Source organism: Oncorhynchus gorbuscha, linkage group LG21 (genome assembly GCF_021184085.1).
Source record: "Oncorhynchus gorbuscha isolate QuinsamMale2020 ecotype Even-year linkage group LG21, OgorEven_v1.0, whole genome shotgun sequence".
Taxonomy (NCBI): Eukaryota; Metazoa; Chordata; class Actinopteri; order Salmoniformes; family Salmonidae; genus Oncorhynchus; species Oncorhynchus gorbuscha.
The window spans coordinates 36,062,528-36,081,850 of record NC_060193.1 but is presented as its reverse complement, the minus strand read 5'-3'; the positions used below and the strand labels follow the sequence as shown (position 1 = coordinate 36,081,850).

The window sequence follows — 19,323 nt, the reverse complement described above, 5'->3', positions numbered from 1 at the left end:
TTACCTGGTCCATTGCATTGCTCATGATCCAGTATGTGGTCTGTCACGCACCCGTATTCCACTGGTTAAGGTATTCCTCATTAAACAGGAGCTGGCGTAGCCTGGCAATTTTAGGTAATAGATAAGACAACCCCAAACTGACCCATGTTCTTTCCTTGCTGCTGGATGGTCTTGAAAGGCACTCCAAACACAGTGGATTGTGAGTAGCTGTGCTGACACCCAGACAGAATGATTGGCACACCTGTTCCTGCTTCTGTGTGCTGCTGGAAAAAACAAAAGCTAGTGATGTCAAAAAGTGCAGAACTTTCATGTACTCACCCTTTCAAATAGTAAAACCATTCATTACAAAGTTAACAAATTTGGTTCATGATTATCTTGATTTGTAGAGGGGGGAAAAAATCAAGGGTATAAGTTTGCATTAAACCCCCCAATATTAAAGCAAACATTTAATAACATGCTAAATTGTTATGGTAATTTCCAAAGGTCATACTGCAAGTCATATTGCGATCAAATCAATCAGTCCTCATTACTGAACCATTATATTATAATAAATATACAGGTAACTGACTAAAGGAAACACTTGAGTAAATGAGGGATAGAAAGTATATTGAATGTATGTGCTTCCACACAGGTGTGGTTGCTGAGTTAATTTAACAATTAACATCCCGTCATGTACATCGCTTCGGAAAGTATTCAGACCACTTGACCTTTTCAACCTTTTGTTACGTTACAGCCTTAATCTAAAATATATATTTTTAAATCCTCCCCAATACACCATAAAACATATTTACATAAGTATTCAGACCCTTCGCTATGAGACTTGAAAATGAGCTCCGGTGCATCCTGTTTCCATTGATCATTCTTGAGATGTTTCTACAACTTGATTGGAGTCAACCTGTGGTAAATTCAATTGATTGGGCATGATTTGGAAAGGCACACACCTGTCTATATAAGGTCACACAGTTGAGAGTGCATGTCAGAGCAAAAAACAAGCCATGAGGTCGAAGGAATTGTCCGTAGAGCTCCGAGACAGAATTGTATCGAGGCACAGATCTGGGGAAGGGTACCACAACATTTCTTCAGCAGTGATGGCACCCAAGAACACAGTGGCCTCCATAATTCTTAAATTGAAGTTTGGAACAACCAAGACTTTTCCTAGAGCTGGCCAAAATGAGCAATTGGGGGAGAATGGCTTTGGTCAGGGTTGACCAAGAACCCGATGGTCACTCTGACAGAGCTCCATAGTTCCTTGTAGCGTCATGCCAAAGAAGACTCGAGGCTCTAATCACTGCCAAAGGTGTTTCAACAAAGTACTGAGCAAAGGGTCTGAATACTTATGTAAATATTATTTCAGTTTTTTATTTATACATTTGCCAAAAAAAACCTACAATTGTGGTTTTGCTTTGTCATTATGGGGTATTGTGTGTAGATTGGTGAGGGGAAAAAACAAGTGAATCCATTTCAGAATAAGGCTGTATCAAAATGTGGATAAAGTCAAGGGGTCTGAATACTTTCCAAATGCACTGTATAAAAATGCCTAGTTGCCCATTATTTTGGCTACAATGGCAAGGAGAGATCTCAGTGACTTGAAAGAGGGGTCTCAAATGAGCATTTTTTTCACTAATTTGAATTTTGACCAATCAGATCATCTCTGAAAAATATCTGATTTGAAAATATCTGATGTGATCGGTCAAAAGAACAATCAGTGGAAAAAAATATCAGAATTGGGCTGCCTGTGTAAATGCAGCCACAGTGACCAGATCTCAACACAATTGAACACTTATTGGAGATTCTGGAGATGTGCCACCATCAACAAAACATCAAATGATGGAATTTCTGGTGGAAGAATGGCGTCGCATCCCTCCAATATAGTTCCAGACACTTCTAGAATCTATGCTAAGGTGCATTAAAGCTAGTGCTGGCCAAACGCCCTAGTAAGATGCTTAATGGTAGTGTTTCCTTTATTTTGGCAGTTACCTGTAATTGCATAAGAGTGTTTCAACATCTTTGCCAAAGATTTGAACAGGTTTTAACTTGTCGAAGTAGACAGGCTTTTAACTTGTCGTGACTAAAGTACAGCTCTACCGATATAAAATCATTTGAACCTGACTGAATTTGATGCCACAATCAAGTTCCTTGTATTTCTTTAATTTATAATTTCCTTAAAATAAGTGACATCTGTATGCTTGTACATTTAAAAAAAAAATTAAGGACGATGTGGTGAGTGACATAGAAGGATTTTAAATATGCACTATTATGTACATGTACTTGTACTTAATATCATTATATCAACGTTTAGAATAACATTTTGCTTATTTGCCTCCTAAAATTAAATACACTTTGAATTTTAAACTACTCTGACATAACACAACACCCTGGTCTTATTTACGTTTCACCAGCTGTTTGTAATTTTTTTGTCACCCAGGCCATCATTTGTCCTAAAAGCTGGTGCTGTCTGATATATACACAGGAAGTCAGTGATAAAGGATGAGATGAAAGGCTTCCCTTCACACAACAGGGTCGAAGGGCAAATTAAGATGGATTCAGGAATTACACTGAAATTGGAGCGCTTTGTGGGGGTTTGATTCTCAACTGAAATTATATTAATCAGGGGTTGCCACAATCTCTCATTGAACTACAGATGACTACATCGTTTCAATCTAGTCACTCACTGAATGCATTATCTATCTATAGTGAGCTCATGCCAGCAGTATCAGAGCTTACAGTTAGAGTTTATTTTCTTGTGGTTCGCCTCCACTGCCCACATGATAGTAGAGCCATTTTGGATCGAGGGTGACGTAGTTTCCATGGCAACAACCAAATGGAGTGGGGACAAGGGGATGATACACTTTTTTTTATTAGAGGTCCGAAATTGGGCAGTGCGTCAGCTGGTCTAATGGAAATTAAACAAATGAGATCCACAAGGCCAAAATTTGTGAGCTCGCTAGCCTTTCCTCTTAGTGTAGGAGCAGGTTGCCTGGGTGCAGTTCTCCCACAGTCATAGGCAGCCTTTTGTCTCCATGCATAAACAAATTCCACACAACCTCTGACACAGTCAGAGACGCATTCCTTTCCCACACAACAATGAGGGCTTTTGTGTGCAGGCCGCCCTGTGTTTTCTTTTCATTTTTATTGCTTTGGAACTTTTTGCATGGAAAATGGTATAATCTCTCGGGTGGTTTTGCTCCATTTGATCGCAGCTGTACTAGTGTGTCTTCCCCCAGAAGTCAAGGACAAAAGAACCAAATGCTTTGAGGCATGTGATGTTATCTTTTGTTGAAGTCCTATCATTATTTGTTTAATGCCTAGGGGTTGTTGATGGTGAAAATATGAAAAGACTCAAGAATTTATCAAAGGGTAAGCTATACAAGAAGCCCCAATGAAGCCACTATTTCAGCTACTATTTGGACTCTTGATGTGTGTTCTAAATAGAGCAGACAAGAAATACATCTTAGATAGAACGAACCCTGCTCCTACATAAAAAAATTACAATTTATTTATTTTTTATTTCACCTTTATTTAACCAGATAGGTAACTTGAGAACAAGTTCTCATTTACAATTGCGACCTGGCCAAGATAAAGCAAAGAAGTTCGACACATACACAGAGTTACACATGGAGTAAAACAAACATACAGTCAATAATACAGTAGAAACAAGTCTACATACAATGTGAGCAAATGAGGTGAGATAAGAGAGGTAAAGGAAAGAAAAAAGGCCATGGTGGCAAAGTAAATACAATATAGCAAGTAAAACACTGGAATGGTAGATTTGCAGTGGAAGAATGTGCAAAGTAGAAATAAAAATAATGGGGTGCAAAGGAGCAAAATAAATAAATAAATACAGTAGGGAAAGGGGTAGTTGTTTGGGCTAAATTATAGGTGGGCTATGTACAGGTGCAGTAATCTGTGAGCTGCTCTGACAGCTGGTGCTTAAAGCTAGTGAGGGAGATAAATGTTTCCAGTTTCAGAGATTTTTGTAGTTAATTCCAGTCATTGGCAGCAGAGAACTGGAAGGAGAGGCGGCCAAAGAAAGAATTGGTTTTGGGGGTGACCAGAGACATATACCTGCTGGAGCGCGTGCTACAGGTGGGTGATGCTATGGTGACCAGCGAGCTGAGATAAGGGGGGACTTTACCTAGCAGGGTCTTATAGATGACATGGAGCCAGTGGGTTTGGCGACAAGTATGAAGCGAGGGCCAGCCAACGAGAGCGTACAGGTCACAATGGTGGGTAGTATATGGGGCTTTGGTGACAAAACAGATGGCACTTTGATAGACTGCATCCAGTTTGTTGAGTAGGGTATTGGAGGCTATTTTGTAAATGACATCGCCGGAGTCGAAGATTTGTAGGATGGTCAGTTTTACAAGGGTATGTTTGGCAGCATGAGTGAATGATGCTTTGTTGCAAAATAGGAAGCCAATTCTAGATTTAACTTTGGATTGGATATGTTTGATGTGAGTCTGGAAGGAGAGTTTACAGTCTAACCAGACACCTAGGTATTTGTAGTTGTCCACATAAGTCAGAACCGTCCAGAGTAGTGATGTTGGACAGGCGGGCAGGAGCAGGCAGCAATCGGTTGAAGAGCATGCATTTAGTTTTACTTCTAATTGAGAGCAATTGGAGGCCACGGAAGGAGAGTTGTATGGCATTGAAGCTCGTCTGGAGATTGCATAGTGGAGAAGGTATGGTGGGATTCGAAATTGTCGGTGATCTGTTTGTTGACTTGGCTTTCGAAGACCTTAGAAAGGCAGGGTAGAATAGATATAGGTCTGTAGAAGTTTGGGTCAAGAGTGTGTCCCCCTGTGAAAAGGGGGATGACAGCAGCTGCTTTCCAATCTTTGGGAATCTCAGAGAGGTTGAACAGGCTATTAATAGGTGTGGCAACAATTTCTGCAGATCATTTTAGAAAGAAAGGGTCCAGATTGTCTAGCCCGGCTGATTTGTAGGGGTCCAGATTTTGCAGCTCTTTCAGAACATCAGCTGACTGGATTTGGGAGAAGGAGAAATGGGGAAGGCTTGGGCGAGTTGCTGTGGGGGGGTGCAGTGCTGTTGACCAGGGTAGGGGTAGCCAGGTGGAAAGCATGGCCAGCCGTAGATAAATGCTTCTTGAAATTCTCAATTATAGTGGATTTATCAGTGGTTTCCTATCTAGTGCAGTGGGCAGCTGGGAGGAGGTGTTCTTATTCTCCATTGACTTTACAGTGTCCCAGAACTTTTTTGAGTTAGTGTTGCAGGAAGCAAATTTCTAACTGCCTATGTATAATGGTTTCTAGCTTCCCTGGGGGGGGGGGGGGGGGGGGGGGGGGGGGGGGGGTTGTTCGATGCTAATGCAGAACGCCATAGGATGTGTTTGTGTTGGTTAAGGGCAGTCAGGTCTGGGGAGAACCAAGGGCTATATCTGTTCCTGGTTCTAAATTTCTTGAATGGGGCATGCTTATTTAAGATGGTGAGGAAGGCATTTAAAAAAAATAACCAGGCAACCTCTGCTGATGGGATGAGATCAATATCCTTCCAGGATACTACGGCCAGGTCGATTAGAAAGGCCTGCTCGCTGAAGTGTTTCAGGGAGCGTTTGACAGTGATGAGTGGAGGTCGTTTGACCGCTGACCCATTACGGATGCAGGCAATGAGGCAGAGATCGCTGAGATCTTGGTTGAAGACAGCAGAGGTGTATTTAGAGGGCAAGTTAGTTAGGATGATATCTATGAGGGTACCTCCCTTTGGGGAGATACTTGGCAGGTTCATTGATCATTTGTGTGAGATTGAGGGCATCAAGCTTAGATTGTAGGATGGCTGGGGTGTTAAGCATGTTCCAGTTTAGGTCGCCTAGCAGCACGAGCTCTGAAGATAGATGGGGGGCAATCAGTTCACATATGGTGTCCAGAGCACAGCTGGGGGCAGAGGGTGGTCTATAGCAGGCGGCAACGGTGAGAGACTTGTTTTTAGAGAGGTGGATGTTTAAAAGTAGAAGTTCAAATTGTTTGGGTACAGACCTGGATAGTAGGGCAGAACTCTGCAGGCTATCATTGCAGTAGATTGCAAAACTGCCCCCTTTGGCAGTTCTCTCTTGTCTGAAAATGTTGTAGTTTGGGATGAAAATTTCAGAATTTATTGGTGGTCTTCCTAAGCCAGGATTCAGACACAGCTAGAACATCCGGGTTGGCAGAGTGTGTTAAAGCAGTGAATAAAACAAACTTAGGGAGGAGGCTTCTAATGTTAACATGCATGAAACCAAGGCTATTACGGTTACAGAAGTCATCAAAAGAGAGATGAGAGAACAATGAGAGAACACAATAAAGAATATGACAATGGAGGGCAGCTATTCATTTACATTTACATTACATTTAAGTCATTTAGCAGACGCTCTTATCCAGAGCGACTTACAAATTGGTGCATTCACCTTATGACATCCAGTGGAACAGCCACTTTACAATAGTGCATCTACATATTTTAAGGGGGGTGAGAAGGATTACTTTATCCTATCCTAGGTATTCCTTAAAGAGGTGGGGTTTCAGGTGTCTCCGGAAGGTGGTGATTGATTCCGCTGTCCTGGCGTCGTGAGGGAGTTTGTTCCACCATTGGGGAGCCAGAGCAGCGAACAGTTTTGACTGGGCTGAGCGGGAACTGTACTTCCTCAGTAGTAGGGAGGCGAGCAGGCCAGAGGTGGATGAACGCAGTGCCCTTATTTGGGTGTAGGGCCTGATCAGAGCCTGGAGGTACTGAGGTGCCGTTCCCCTCACAGCTCCGTAGGCAAGCACCATGGTCTTGTAGCGGATGCGAGCTTCAACTGGAAGCCAGTGGAGAGAGTGGAGGAGCGGGGTGACGTGAGAGAACTTGGGAAGGTTGAACACCAGACGGGCTGCGGCGATCAATCCCTATCGTGAAAATTCTGCATTACAGCGTGATTCAAATTTAAAGGCAATGTTACAACATTAGCAGAGACTACATTCACAGTAAGCGCAGCATATATCGGCTCAATTGGAAATTACCTTTACATTTCGAGCGCTATTTATTTTTTCACATACACATGGTTAGCAGATGGTAATGCGAGTGTAGCGAAATGCTTGCTCTTCTAGTTTCGACAGTGCAGTAATAACAACTAAACTAACAATTCCACAACAACTACCTAATATACACAAATCTAAAGGGATGGAATAAGAATATGTAAATATACATTTATGGATGAGCCTGTCCTTGACCGAGCGGCATAGGCAAGATGCAATAGATGGTATAAGGTACAGCATATACTGTACATATGAGATGAGCAATGTAAGATATGTAAACATTATTAAAGTGGCTCTATTTAAAGTGACTAGTGATCCATTTATTAAAGTGGCCAATAATTTGAGTCTGTATGTAGGCAGCAGTCTCTCTGTGTTCGTGATGGCTGTTTAACAGTCTGATGGCCTTGAGATAGAAGCTGCTTTTCAGTATCTCGGTCTCAGCTTTGATGCACCTATACTGACCTTGCCTTCTGGATGGTAGCGGGGTGAACAGGCAGTGGCTGTTGTACTTGATGATTTGTAAGTCGCTCTGGATAAGAGCGTCTGCTAAATGACTTAAATGTAAATGTAATGATCTTTTTGGCCTTCCTGTGACATCGGGTGCTGTAGGTGTCCTGGAGGGCAGGTAGTTTTCCCCCGGTGATGCGCTGTGCAGACCACACCACATCTGGAGAGCCTTGCGGTTGAGGACGGTGCACCTTCTTCACCACACTGTCTGTGTGGGTAGACCATTTCAGTTTGTCCGTGATGTGTAAGCCGAGGAACTTAACACTTTAGACCTTCTCCACTACTGTCCTATCGATGTGGATAGAGGGGTGCTCCCTCTGCTGTTTTCTGAGGTCCACGATGAGGGGAGGGGGAGGGGCTGACTATGCACCCTTGTGGGGCCCCAGTGTTGAGGATCAGTGAAGTGGAGATGTTGTTTCCTACCTTCACCACCTGGGGGCGGCCCATCAGAAAGTTCATGACCCAGTTGCACAGGGCGGGTTTAAGACCCAGGGCCTCAAGCTTAATGATGAGCTTGGAGGGTACTGTGGTGTTAAATGCTGAGCTGTAGTCAATGAACAGCATTCTTACATAAGTATTCCTCTTGTACAGAATGGGATAAGGCAGTGTACAGTGTGATGGCGATTGCATCGTCTGTGGACCTGTTGTGGCGGTATGCAAACTGAAGGGGGTCTAGGGTGGCAGGTAAGGTGGAGGTGATATGATCCTTGACTAGTCTCTCAAAGCACTTCATGATGACAGAAGTGTGTGCTATAGGGAGATAGTCATTTTGTTCAGACTACTATTTGCCTTCTTGGGTACAGGAACAATGGTGACCATCTTGAAGCATGTGGGGAGAGCAGACTGGGATAGGGAGCAATTGAATCCGTCCGTTAACACACCAGGCTGCTGGTCTGCACATGCTCTGAGGACGCGGCTAGGGATGCCGTCTGGGCCAGCAGCCTTGTGAGGGTTAACACGTTTAAATGTCTTACTCAAGTCGGCCACGGAGACGGAGACGGAGACGGAGGGGGGGGGGCTGCAGTCCGCAACATGTTGGTGTCCGTGACGTGGCTGATTTTCTTTTTGTAGTCCCTAATTGGCTGTAGACCCTGCCACATACGTCTCGTGTCTGAGCCGTTGAATTGCGACTCCACAATGTCCATATATCGACATTTAACTAATTTGATTGCCTCGCAGAGGGAATAACTAAACTGTTTATATTCTGACATATTCCCAGTCATCTTTCCATAGTTAAATGCGGTGGTTTGCACTTTCAGTTTTGCGCGAATGCCGCCATCTATCCACGGTTTATGGTTAGGGTAGCTTCAGCGATACAGATTGAATTAAATCCGATCACACTTTTTGTCTTACCTTTAAAAGGCAATGTTCCAACATTCGCCGAGACCACGTTCAAGGTAAACACTGCATATGTCGGCTCAATCGGAAGTTACCTTTAACAAACAATAACAAAGCGAGCACCCCACCATTGATTTGGTAAATAGCTAAGGGATGGGGCTGGAGAAACGTAACTACTCTCAAATTCATAGACAGAGCTATGGATGCATTCCATGAGTTCAAAAATTACAGTTTTAATCATATTTTCAAGCTATACTGTGTTTGTTTAGAGTTATATTGTTTACAAACAAAGGAGTAAAACAATTACAGTACATTCGGGAAAGTATTCAGACACCTTGACTATTTCCACATTGTGTTACTTTACAGTCTTATTCTAAAATGGATTTAAATGTTGTTTTTCCTCATCAATTTACAGACAATACCCCATAATGACAAAGCAAAAATCATTGTTTATAATTTCGGGCAAATTTATTAAGATCATAAAACAGGCTTGGAGTTTGCCAAAAGGTACCTAAAGGATTCTCAGACCATGAGAAACAAAATTCTCTGGTCTGATGAAACCAAGATTGAACTATTTGGCCTGAATGCCAAGGCTTACATCTGGGGGATATATGGCACCATCCCTACGCTGAAGAATGGTGGTGGCAGCATCAGGCTGTGGGGATGTTTTTCAGCGGCAGGGACTGGGAAACTAGTCAGGATCGAGGGAAAGACGAACGGCGCAAAGTAACACAATGTGGAAATAGTCAAGGTGTCTGAATACTTTCCCGAATGTACTGTAATTGTTTTACTCCTTTGTTTGTAAACAATATAAAGAGATTCTTGATGAAAACCTGCTCCACAACGCTCAGGACATCAGACTGGGGCGAACGTTCACCTTCCAACAGGACAACAACCTTAAGTACACAGCCAATACAATGCAGGAGTGGCTTTGGGACAAGTCTCTGAATGTCCTTGAGTGGACAAGCCAGAGCCCGGATTGAACCCGATCGAACATCGCTGGAGAGACCTGAAAATTACTGTGCAGCGACGGTCCACATCCAACCTGACAGAGCTTGAGAGGATCTGCAGAGAAGAATGGGAGAAACTCCCCAAATACATGTGTGCCAAGGTGTGTCAAGCTCTTAGCGTCATACCCAAGAAGACTCGAGGCTGTAATCGCTGCCATAGGTGCTTCAACAAAGTACTGAGTAAAGGGTCTGAATACTTATGTAGATGTGATATTTCAGTTGTTTATTTAGAATACATTTACAAAAATACCTGTTTTTGCATTGTCATTATGGGGTATTGATTTTAGATTGATGAGCGGGAAAAAGCACGTTAATCCATTTCATTATAAGTCTGTAACAAAACAAAATGTGAAAAGAAACAAAGGGTCTGAATACTTTTCAAATGCACTGTATATATTTAAAGCAAGGATATATATATGTACTGTATATTTTGGAGGGGTTCTGATGGGGTAACACATTTAAACTCAGCTCATGATATATGTTTTTTTCTTAAAGAATCAAGGTGTATATACTGTATATCATGAATTTAAAAGTCCCAAAATGGATGTAGCAATTGCACATTGCCCCTTTAAATGTCAAGCATGCTATTACCTGGATTGAATCTAGGCCTAAAAACAGGGTCTGATTACACGTTCCCTGGGGCCGACATCCAAAATGTGTAGAATTGCAGGAAATTTGCTTTAAAACCCTAACATTTTCTCTCAGCATCATGGAAAAATGTGTAGAATAGCATGAGATTAGCTATAAAATTGCACAGTTTTCCTCACTACCCCATGGCAAAATGTGTAGAATTGCAGGAAGTTAACTGTCCCCCCCACCTTAACCAACCCTATCTTGAAATTTAAAGACAGAGAGATGCTTACCCTGGATTAGGAGGCCATTGTAATTGGTATGTCTCATTTCAAGAGGGGACTGGACTGTGTTTGGAAGGAAGTTTCAATAGCACAGCTAGGGAGTGGTACTCACGTAGCCTCTCATTGAAATCTGATGGAGGGAATGAGTCTTGTCTCTGAAGCCAGACTGAAACAGCACTACTACTCAACTACTACACCTGTTTGACTCATCCTCTCGCTATGTCATTCTTTCTCTCTGTCTCTCCAGCTCTCCTTTCCATATGACTAGCTCTCCCAATTTTTCTCTGCCTACGGCAATGCCATTTTCTCATTCCCCACACTGAGTCATACGAAACAGTTCCACCCACCTGAACTTTGGACGTGCTCACCCATTCACTGACACACTGAATAAACACATATATCAGGACATAGCTCAGGCTTTATGCTGAGATCACACAGCAGGGACACAACACAGAGGAAAGCCTAAATGGCCGGTCCTGGGTTGTATTCATTTGGCACAAAATGGAAGAATACTGATTGAAACAGAGGGACAACCAAAACTTACCCCCCCAAAAAACACTTTTTTTCTGTTACAAAACATTTTTCTCCAGTGTGCCCCAATGAATACAAGTCAGGGCCCCTTAGTATGAGTTACAACAACATCTATCATGAGGTCATTCAGAGTTAAATGACTAGGAGGTCCCCCAATGGTCTTGTCGGTACAGAATGTGGCTGTATGCTCGAGTATTTCCATGATTTCCTGTGAGTAAGCAGCAGTGCTCAGGGGGAAGTGTTGACGGGATGGAGAGTGGGAATTGACAGATACTGCAGAGGACCATCCATTTGTTCAAGGACCATCCTAGGGGAGAGGAGACAGGTAGGTAACACTGAATGACAACTGGAGAGAAAAAAAGGAATGATGGGGAAATAACTGAGGAGTGGTTGGAATTTCCTGAACAGTCACTGGTAGAAGGCACTCGCTACACTGTCTAATGTAGAGGGGGCCAGCTTTGATTGTAAAATCAATAAATCACTTATGTCAATTGATGGGGTGCTGTGGCTGAAACATTGATGTTCTTTTAACATTGCTATTGTTTTGGACAAGCTGATGCCAGTATTACTTTTGCTCCTATTTTTAACAGTTTAGAATTGTTTGAGTGATTACAAAATAACCAATAGGAAGTGAAGATCCTATTTGTTTTGAAAAGTCAATAATACTTTTAGTAATACTGAATGGATAATCAGAATGTATGTATGAAGGAAATTACTCAGATTGTGGAGTGAGCCTTTAAGCTCTTATCTTTTTTTTTCTTTAACCTTTATTATTTTTATTTATCATGTTGTAGTTTTAACATTGAGTCCACCAGTTGCCATACACTGTTTTGTTTGGACCATTCAGTGTGTGTGTTTGTTACGTTCCCCAGTTTCTGTGTTGTGGTTTGTGTATTTGTCTGTGTGAGTGTGTGTGTGTGTTTCAGGAAAATGGCTGATTGGTCGACTCCATGGCAAATTGGACCCTCTCGTCAGAAACAGCTGTCTTCAATTACAGACTCCTTCTGAATCAAAATAAACCAGTGTTCTGTTGCTCAGACGATAGATTATTGCTGAGAGAATAGAGCTTGAGGGTGATAGCATGTGTTGGTTGTGTGTTAGAAAGAGCTTATTGTTATGGCCTATATTGATTGTTGTTCAGAGAGTTTCTTTGATATTTTGTGTTGGTTGTTGCTCAAATAGTTTTTGTGTAGTATTTTGTAGCCAGTCCTGAAAAGGTATGTGTATGCCAAAAGGACTGTTTGTGATTAGTAATTATTCTGTTTTGGGGAAAACATTTTTCCCAGGGGTGAAGGGGAAGGCATCTTGGGAGTACTTAGGCAAGAGGCCTGCGGGCATACATAACTCGTAGTAGTTTACGGTCTATGCACACTAGGTAAGACCTGGGCGGACCACCCCCTGTATTTTGGTTAGTGCACCAGGTGGTGCTAGTTAGGTAAGTAGTGGGTAGGCAGGTAAGGTAGAGGGGGCTTTGATATTTTACTTTCTTTGCTTTGGTTCCGTTCAGCCCCTTTTCCCCAAAATTACCGTATGACGGACTAAATTCCTTGTAAACGGTACCATTCTCTGCCTTTCATCCTTACTCGCACCTACAAATCCCATACCTCTTTTGTTCCACGGGAGTTGAGTTGTAGCAGGGTGTTGCGTTCCCTCTTCCTAGAAGAGTATGTAACAGTAGTATAAACAAACTGTATTTGTTTGAGGGGTGGGGGTACAGACATTGTATGAATAGTGTTTACTGGTCTCATGTTTTAGTCTGAAATTCACAGGTATGGATTTGTGGGTGATGGAAGCCTGTCTGCAAAAATAATTTCAACATCTGTGCAGTATTCTGAAGTGTTGTTTATCCTGGAGAAACAATGCCAACACATTACACCTTCCAGTCACCGAATTGGCCTGGGCTGAGGGAGTCTTGTTCAGTGAGGTGTAACCTTTTCGAGCACAATTGATGATCTTACTATATAGAGCACAAGCATTCAAATGTGGGCAAATTGCAAAACAAATGCCTGTGTTACCTTCAAATGCTAAAGTCAAGGTTTACTTGGTATAAATAGGCTAGCCTAGGTGAGAGAAGGTCAATGAGGGAATGATTTCTCAGAAGATGGCTGTTTAACAGTCTGATGGTCTTGAGATAGAAGCTGTTTTTTAGTCGCTTGGTCCCAGCTTTGATGCACCTGTACTAACATCGCCTTCTGGATGGTAGCCGGGTGAACAGGCAGTGGCTCGGGTGGTTGTTGTTCTTGATGATCTTTTTGTCTTTCCTGTGACATCGGATGCTGTAGGTGTCCTGGAGGGCAGGTAGTTTGTCCCCGGTAATGCGCTGTGCAGACTGCACCACCTTCTGGAGAGCCTTGCGGTTGAGGGCAATGCAGTTGCCGTACCATGCGGTGATAAAGCCAGACAGGATGCTCTCAATTGTGCATCTGTAAAAGTTTCTGAGGGTTTTAGGTGACAAGCCAAATTCCCTTGATCCTGACTAGTGTCCCAGTCCCTGCCACTGAAAAACATCCCCACAGCATGATGCTGCCACCACCGTGCTTCACCATATGGATGGTACAAGGTTTCCTCCAGACATGACGCTTGGCATTCAGGCTGAAAAGTTCAATCTAGTTATCAGTCCAGAGAATCTTGTTTCTCATTGTTGGAGACTCCTTTAGGTGCCTTTTGGCAAACTCCAAGTGGGCTGTCATGTGCCTTTTATTGAGTGGCTTCCATTTGTCCACTCTACCTGGCCTGATTGGTAAGGTGCATAGATGGTTGACCTTCTGGAAGGTTCTCCCATGTCCACAGAGGAACTCTGGAGCTCTGTCATGGTCACCTCTCACCTCCCCTGATTACTCAGCTCTAGGAAGAGTCTTGGTGGTTCCAAACTTCTTCCATTTAAGAATGATGGAGGCCACTGTTCTTGGGGACCTTCAATGCTGTTGATATTTTGGTACCCTTCCCCAGATCTGTGCCTCTACACAATCCTGTCTCGGAGCGCTACGGACAATTCCTTTGACTTCATGGCTTGGTTTTTGCTCTAACATGCACTGTCAACTGGGGGATATTTTATAGACAGATGTGTGCCTTTCCAAATCATGTCCAATCAATTGAATTTACCTCAGTCAAGTTGTAGAAACATCTCAAGGATGATCAATGGAAACAGGATGCACCTGAGCTCAATTTCAAATTTTCATAGCAAAGGGTCTGAATACGTATGTAAATAAGGTATTACCGTTTTTATTTTGTATACATTTGTATATACATTTCCAACAGATCTAAATCAGGCAAGAACTTATCCACGTAGAACAATTAGGGTTTCCAATCTTTCCAAAATAATCTGGTGATTGATGGTGTCAAAAGAGGCACTAAGGTCTAAGAGCACAAGGACAGACGCAGAGCCATGGTCTGACGCCATTTAAAGGAACTCTAACACCTTCACAAGTGTGGTCTCAGTAATATGATGGTGTCTAAAAGCAGACTGGAGCGTTTTGTATGCATTTATTTGTCTTCAGGAAGGCAGTGAGTTGCTGAGCAACAGTTGTTTTCCCCAAAATTGAGAGGAATGAGAGATTTTATATAGGCCGATAGTTTTAAAACATTTCTGGGTCACAGTTTGGCTTTTTCCGGCTTTATTACTGCCACTTTTAGTCAGTTACGTACACATCCAGAGGATAGGGAGCCATTTATTATGTTCAATATAGGAAGGCCAAGCACAGGAAGTAGCTCTTGATATATTAGTTGGAATAAATGAATGTGCAGTAATGAATGTGTTGAGATACAGGATTAAAAAACTTGATCCGAGTTCATGGCATTTCTGTGCAAACTCAGGACAACTGAGTTTTGAAGAAATATGTCAATTCAAAGCGAGGTCAGAAGTTTGCTTTATAATGATCATCATTTTTTTTTGTCTAAAGTTCATGAATTCATCACTGCTGAAGTGAAGGCCATCCTCACTTGGGGAATACTGCTTTTTAATTAGCTTTGCAACGGCATATATTTTTGGGGGGAAGATTGTTGAAAAAATAGGGAATCAGGTTGAAAAGGTAGGCTGATTGAGTAGCAGTGCTTTTCGATATTGCACGGTACTATTCCTGTCATGTATTGTCATAGATTGTCATGTCTTGTCCCTGTGCTTTCTCTTCTATTCGTTTCCCCCTGCTGGTCTTATTAGGTTTCTTTCCCTCTCTCTTTCCCTCTCTCTCTCTATCGTTCCGTTCCTGCTCCCAGCTGTTCCTCATTCTCCTAACGACCTCGTTTACTCTTTCACACCTGTCCCCTATTTTGCCCTCTGATTAAGTCTCTATTTCTCTCTTCGTTTCTGCTTCTGTCCTTGTCGGATCCTTGTTTGCTGTGCTGTGTTCTTGTTCCGTCCTGTCGTGTTTTTGCCTTCATCAGATGCTGCGTGTGAGCAGGTGTCTCTGTCAGCTACGGCCTGCGCCTACCCGAAGCGACCTGCAGTCTGTGGCCGCTTATCCTGTTATTCCCCTCTACAGACTAGAGGATTTCTGTTATTCCCCGTTTGGACATTTCCTGTTAAGGATCCAGGATTTGTTATTTTCTGTTTGGACTTGAATAAACTCTGTTTCTGTTAAGTCGCTTTTGGGTCCTCACTCACCTGCATAACAGAAGGATCCGACCAAGAATGGACCCAGCGACTACGGATCCTCGCAACTCAGCCGTCGAGATCCAGGGAGCGATGCTCGGCAGACACGAGCAGGAATTGTCTGCTGCTCGTCATGCCGTTGAGACCCTGGCCGTTCAGGTCTCCGACCTCTCAAGACAGTTTCACAATCTCCGTCTCGATCCACCAGCTACTTCCTGGGCTTCCGAGTCTCCGGAACCAAGAATTAATAACCCACCGTGTTACTCTGGGCAGCCCACTGAATGCCGCTCGTTTCTCACCCAGTGTGATATTGTGTTCTCTCTCCAGCCCAACACATACTCAAGGGGTAGAGCTCGTATCGCCTACATCATATCTCTCTTTACTGGACGGGCTCGTGAGTGGGGCACGGCTATCTTGGAGGCAAGGGCTGAGTGTACTAACGAGTATCAGAACTTTAAAGAGGAGATGATACGGGTTTTTGATCGTTCAGTTTTTGGGAAGGAGGCTTCCAGGGCCCTGGCTTCCCTATGTCAAGGTGATCGATCCATAACGGATTACTCTATAGAGTTTCGCACTCTTGCTGCCTCCAGTGACTGGAACGAGCCGGCGTTGCTCGCTCGTTTTCTGGAGGGACTCCACGCTGAGGTTAAGGATGAGATTCTCTCCCGGGAGGTTCCTTCCAGCGTGGATTCTTTGATTGAACTCGCCATCCGCATAGAACGACGGGTAGATCTTTGTCACCGAGCTCGTGGAAGAGAGCTTGCGTTAACGGTGTCCCCCCTCTCCGCATCACTACCATCTCCCCCCACTGGCTCAGGTGTTGAGCCCATGCAGCTGGGAGGTATTCGCATCTCGACTAAGGAGAGGGAACGGAGAATCACCAACCGCCTCTGTCTCTATTGCGGTTCTGCTGGACATTTTGTCATTTCATGTCCAGTAAAAGCCAGAGCTCATCAGTAAGCGGAGGGCTACTGGTGAGCGCTACTACTCAGGTCTCTCCATCAAGATCCTGTACTACCTTGTCGGTCCATCTACGCTGGACCGGTTCGGCAGCTTCCTGCAGTGCCTTGATAGACTCTGGGGCTGAGGGCTGTTTTATGGACGAAGCATGAGCTCGGGAACATGACATTCCTCTCAGACAGTTAGGGGAGCCCACGGCCATGTTCGCCTTGGATGGTAGTCCTCTCCCCAGTATATTATGGGAAACACTACCTTTAACCCTCACAGTATCTGGTAACCCTGGTGGGCGTGGGAGCCATTCTGTCCCAGCGCTCCCATTCTGACGATAAGGTCCATCCTTGCGCGTATTTTTCTCATCGCCTGTCGCCGTCGGAACGTAACTATGATGTGGGAAACCGCGAACTGCTCGCCATCCGCTTAGCCCTAGGCGAATGGCGACAGTGGTTGGAGGGGGCGACCGTTCCTTTTGTCATTTGGACTGACCATAAGAACCTTGAGTACATCCGTTCTGCCAAACGACTCAATGCGCGTCAGGCTCGTTGGGCGTTGTTTTTCTCTCATTTCGAGTTCGTGATTTCTTATCGTCCGGGCACTAAGAACACCAAGCCTGATGCTTTATCCCGTCTCTTCAGTTCTTCTGTAGCCTCTACCGACCCCGAGGGGATTCTCCCTGAAGGGCGTGTTGTCGGGTTGACTGTCTGGGGAATTGAGAGACAGGTAAAGCAAGCACTCACTCACACTCCGTCGCCGTGCGCTTGTCCTAGTAACCTTCTTTTCGTTCCTGTTTCTACTCGTCTGGCCGTTCTTCAGTGGGCTCACTCTGCCAAGTTAGCTGGCCACCCCGGCGTTCAGGGTACGCTTGCTTCTATTCGCCAGCGCTTTTGGTGGCCTACTCAGGAGCGTGACACGCGCCGTTTCGTGGCTGCTTGTTCGGACTGCGCGCAGACTAAGTCAGGTAACTCTCCTCCTGCCGGTCGTCTCAGACCGCTTCCCATTCCTTCTCGACCATGGTCTCACATCGCCTTAGACTTTATTACCGGTCTGCCTTCGTCAGCGGGGAAGACTGTTATTCTAACGGTTGTCGATAGGTTCTCTAAGGCGGCTCATTTTATTCCCCTCGCTAAGCTTCCTTCCGCTAAAGAGACGGCACAAATCATCATTGAGAATGTGTTCAGAATTCATGGCCTTCCGTTAGACGCCGTTTCGAACAGAGGTCCACAATTCACGTCTCAGTTTTGGAGGGAGTTTTGTCGTTTGATTGGTGCTTCCGTCAGTCTCTCTTCCGGTTTTCATCCCCAGTCTAACGGTCAAGCAGAACGGGCCAATCAGACTATTGGTCGCATCTTACGCAGTCTTTCTTTTCGAAACCCTGCGTCTTGGGCAGAACAGCTCCCCTGGGCAGAAGACGCTCACAACTCGCTTCCTTCGTCTGCGACCGGGCTATCTCCTTTTCAGAGTAGCCTTGGGTACCAGCCCCCTCTGTTCTCGTCCCAGCTCGCCGAGTCCAGCGTTCCCTCCGCTCAGGCTTTTGTCCAACGTTGTGAGCGCACCTGGAGGAGGGTCAGGTCTGCACTTTGCCATTATAGGGCGCAGACTGTGAGAGCCGCCAATAAGCGTAGGACTAAGAGTCCTAGGTATTGTCGCGGTCAGAGAGTATGGCTTTCCACTCGTAACCTTCCCCTTACGACAGCTTCTCGCAAGTTGACCCCGCGGTTCATTGGTCCGTTCCGTATTTCTCAGGTCGTTAATCCTGTCGCAGTGCGACTTCTTCTTCCGCGACATCTTCGTCGCGTCCACCCTGTCTTCCATGTCTCCTTTGTCAAGCCTTTTCTTCGCGCCCCCGTTCGTCTCCCCCCCCCCCCCCGTCCTTGTCGATGGCGCACCTATCTACAGGGTCCGGAAGATTATGGACATGCGTTCTCGGGGACGTGGTCACCAGTACTTAGTGGATTGGGAGGGGTACGGTCCTGAGGAGAGGAGTTGGGTTCCATCTCGGGACGTGCTGGACCGTTCGTTGATCGATGATTTCCTCCGTTGCCGCCAGGGTTCCTCCTCGAGTGCGCCAGGAGGCGCTCGGTGAGTGGGGGGGTACTGTCATGTATTGTCATAGATTGTCATGTCTTGTCCCTGTGCTTTCTCTTCTATTCGTTTCCCCCTGCTGGTCTTATTAGGTTTCTTTCCCTCTCTCTTTCCCTCTCTCTCTCTATCGTTCCGTTCCTGCTCCCAGCTGTTCCTCATTCTCCTAACGACCTCGTTTACTCTTTCATACCTGTCCCCTATTTTGCCCTCTGATTAAGTCTCTATTTCTCTCTTCGTTTCTGCTTCTGTCCTTGTCGGATCCTTGTTTGCTGTGCTGTGTTCTTGTTCCGTCCTGTCGTGTTTTTGCCTTCATCAGATGCTGCGTGTGAGCAGGTGTCTCTGTCAGCTACGACCTGCGCCTACCCCGAAGCGACCTGCAGTCTGTGGCCGCTTATCCTGTTATTCCCCTCTACAGACTAGAGGATTTCTGTTATTCCCCGTTTGGACATTTC

At 44.6% G+C, this 19,323-nt stretch overlaps 1 long non-coding RNA gene across 1 annotated transcript in view; it reads right to left on the bottom strand.

Moving 5' to 3' along the window:
• The window catches only part of LOC124007836, a 43,666-nt gene that overhangs the window by 12,887 nt on the left and 11,456 nt on the right, over nt 1-19,323 (bottom strand). Inside the window, exons 2-3 of the long non-coding RNA XR_006834022.1 lie at nt 10,723-11,551; nt 5-263 (exon numbers count right to left, since the gene is read on the bottom strand). This is a non-coding gene — a long non-coding RNA (uncharacterized LOC124007836). The remainder of the gene's footprint in view (nt 1-4; nt 264-10,722; nt 11,552-19,323) is intronic.